Consider the following 3,801-nt stretch of genomic DNA (forward strand, 5'->3'; position numbering starts at 1 on the left):
TTCCCTAAAAATAAACCCTTTTTAACCCAAGGTATATTTATTTGTCTCCCCTTTTAACCTGGAGGTTGAACCTCATTGAATTGAACACCTGGGGGTTGAACAGCTCACTCATTGAACCTATAAAGATTTGTTCATTCTCAAATTCCTTCAATAGTTTAATTTTCTTTGCACAATAATCCCCATCTAAAATATTGACAAACAAAACATTTGAATCTTTATATTTTTGAAGATACCCCTTTTGTGTCATTACGAAATGATAAACTTCTCTTAATGCTCTCATCTGGCCACCTCCTGAGCCACAGGTTATTTTTTGTTAAGCCCCGCCCACTTTTGTTAAGCCCCGCCCACTTTCCACAAGGTATTCAATAAGCCCCGCCCACTTTTCTTTAAGCCCCGCCCACTTTTGCTAAGCCACGCCCACTTTTCCTAAGCCCCGCCCACTTTTCATGAGGTATTTTTTCTAAGCCACGCCCACTTTTCCTAAGCCCCACCCACTTTTGCTAAGCTCCGCCCACTTTTCATAAGGTATTTTTCCTAAGCCACGCCCACTTTTCCTAAGCTCCGCCTACTTTTGCTAAGCCCCGCCCACTCTTACATCATTTCCAGTTCATCTCTGACTCACAAAGAAATCACTAGAAAATTACAGGATGTTATGGTTTTGAAAAATTTCCCAATGAAGGCTTGCCTAGGCTTGCCCTGGGAATTTCCAAAGGAAACCACACCCACCAGTCTTTCTCTATAAAAGCTTCAAACCCAGGCTCCATTTTAAACATTTGTTTTTGCTGGCAATGGTGTTTTGTGTGCTTGTCTCGAACTCTCTGTCTTCTATGGAACTAAACCTTCAAGTTGATGAACTGGATTCAAACCTCTTATCTATTGAGGTAAGATTTTTTATTTTCCTATTTTCAAACTTTGATTGAAGCATACTCATTTAATAATTAAATAACTTAATTAATACATTATTATTTTCTCTCACAGGAAATTGTGTCTGAAATACGAAATGAAAATACTGCTTTTGCTACAACTTGGGGGGAAATTGTTGGCTTGGTTGAAGACCTTGAGTGGGATGACTTTGGTGTTCCTTGGAACTCTCTGTCTTCTATGGAACTAAACCTTCAAGTTGATGAACTGGATTCAAACCTCTTATCTATTGAGGTAAGATTTTTTATTTTCCTATTTTCAAACTTTGATTGAAGCATACTCATTTAATAATTAAATAACTTAATTAATACATTATTATTTTCTCTCACAGGAAATTGTGTCTGAAATACGAAATGAAAATACTGCTTTTGCTACAACTTGGGGCGAAATTGTTGGCTTGGTTGAAGACCTTATGAGCGACCAAGACCCACAGAACGAGTTCGTCCTTGATGACCCAACCAAAGAGTTATACCTTGGAGACCAGCAAAATCCTGAAAAAGAGTTTTACAGCAATAGTACTCATTGTGAGTTATCAAGACAATACCCACTGAACAAGTTATACGTTGATGAGCCAGAATACAAGTTTTACCTTGGAGACTCACAAATTTTGAAAAAATCAGTAAATGAGTTCTGCCTTGATGGTTTAAATAACTACCTTGGAGACTCAGGAAAAGGGTTCTGCCAAGATGGTTCTAAATATGGGGTCTACCTTGGAGACTCACAAATTTTGAAAAAATCAGTAAATGAGTTCTGCCTTGATGGTTTAAATAACTACCTTGGAGACTCAGGAAAAGGGTTCTGCCAAGATGGTTCTAAATATGGGGCCTACCTTGGAGACTCACAAATTTTGAAAAAATCAGTAAATGAGTTCTGCCTTGATGGTTTAAATAACTACCTTGGAGACTCAGGAAAAGGGTTCTGCCAAGATGGTTCTAAATATGGGGCCTACCTTGGAGACTCACAAATTTTGAAAAAATCAGTAAATGAGTTATCCTTAAGAGACTTTGTAAGTTGGTTTTACTTTGAATACTTGAAATGTGGGTTCTGGATTGATAACTCACAATGTGATACATATCTTGGAAACTCAACGGGAATGTGGTTATACCTTGAAGACTTGCAAAGTTGGGTTTATGTTGGACACTTGAAACTTTTTTGGGGGCTTTTATTTATTTATTTATTTATTTATTATTATTATTATTTTATTTATTTATATTTTGGAGACTTTTGGAGTTGCTATCACTCTTTGGGATCTAAACCTATCGATGTAGTTCTTTGTCGGATGGTGCTTGATGGGAGCAAGATCAAGAAAGTTCTGGGAAGAAAGTGCAGGCTTACTCCCCCTTTCTACGTCATCAAACCTGAAAGCCTTAAAAGACAGAATTGGAAGAAGAAAAAAAAAACGTAAAAATATATATATATAGGTGGAAATCTCATTTTGAAAAAGACATTGTGTTGGGCGAGGATTGAGTTGGGGTTGAGATTTTGAATGTGAGGGTTGGGGTTGAGATTTTGAATGTGAGGGTTGGGACACACACACACATACACATCAACAAACAAAAGTTAAGCCTTGACTATTCAGTTGAGGATTCTGTGTTTGGGGTTCACAGATCTAAGAACGTCCCCCTTGACACACATTATATACTGTTATACACCTCGGACTTGGCCCTCGAGTGTCCACAACGGTGTATAGTAGGAGGGAGTGAAGCGCCAACCTATTGCTCCCATTACACACACACACACACACACACAAACAAAAGTTAAACCTTGACTATTCAGTTGAGGATTCTGTGTTTGGGGTTCACAGATCTAAGAACGTCCCCCTTGACACACATTATATACTGTAATACACCTCGGACTTGTCCCTCTAGTGTCCACAAAGGTGTATTATCTGCTTAGTTTTGTCTTTTGTAATTCCTGTGAATAAAATGAACCTAAAATCTCTTCCCCTTCCAAATCATATATTTTATAAGTCCAAGGAACTGTATCTATTACATCAACAATTTTAAAAACTTCTTTCGTCCATCGTTCAGTAAAACCCTTTTCAAAATGAGATTTCCACCTATATATTCTTACGATATCACCAACTTTGAACTTAGGTTTTCTGACATTAATCTCTTTTTCATATTTTAATTTTGTAAATGTTTCTGATGGCTTCATATTCGTTGACGTGTGAATCGTGTCATTATACTTATCCACAATATCCTGAATAAAAGATAACCATTGTTGTGAACCGAGTTGTGTGAATTTTTTATATAGTCTCTCTTTTAAGGTACGATTAAAACGTTCAACAACAACTGCCTTCCCTTCATTAAAGGTACTGTATAATGTAATACTGTTATTTTTTAGAAAATTCATAAATGTCTTGTTATAAAACTCTCTACCCTCATCAGTCCACAATTTCTTAGGTTTTCTCTTACTTTTATTAAATATCTGTTGAAAAGCTAACATAAGAGTATTACCTGGTTTGGTTTTTAAAGGGACAACCCACGCATATCTACTCCTCAAATCAATAACGGTTAAAGCATACTTGTACCCCTTATCATTATTGAGTTCAATCAAATCAGCAGACCAGATATAATCAACTTCCTTGGAATAAACTTTCCTTCTCTGAAACTTTGTGAATATTGGTTTATGTAATTCATCAGCTAATTGCTCTTCAGTCTTAATGGCATCATTAGAGCCTATAAGTTTTTTGAATTTCCAAGTCCAAGTTTCAATTTAGCACTAATCATCTTCTTCACGATGAACCTATCAACTTTTTCTCTCAAGGTTGGATTTTGTATCAGAGACAAATTATATAACATTTCTCTATCGGCTTCATGCTTTTCTTCCAACGTTGTGGTATTCCCATAATCAATATCGTGTCTCATGCACACTTCA

General features: G+C 36.5%; 1 long non-coding RNA gene across 1 annotated transcript in view; it reads left to right on the forward strand.

Annotated features, from left to right (window-relative positions):
• The window catches only part of LOC147014496 (uncharacterized), a 2,663-nt gene extending 154 nt beyond the window's left edge, over window positions 1–2,509 (forward strand). Inside the window, exons 1-2 of the long non-coding RNA XR_015050780.1 lie at window positions 1–1,155; window positions 1,253–2,509. The exon at window positions 1–1,155 is cut by the window's left edge and continues 154 nt beyond it. This is a non-coding gene — a long non-coding RNA (uncharacterized LOC147014496). The remainder of the gene's footprint in view (window positions 1,156–1,252) is intronic.
• The last annotated feature ends 1,292 nt before the right edge of the window (window positions 2,510–3,801 follow it).

The sequence above is a fragment of the Eptatretus burgeri genome, chromosome 13 (genome assembly GCF_056783735.1).
Source record: "Eptatretus burgeri isolate ZD-2024b chromosome 13, Ebu_testis_v1, whole genome shotgun sequence".
Classification (NCBI taxonomy): domain Eukaryota; kingdom Metazoa; phylum Chordata; class Myxini; order Myxiniformes; family Myxinidae; genus Eptatretus; species Eptatretus burgeri.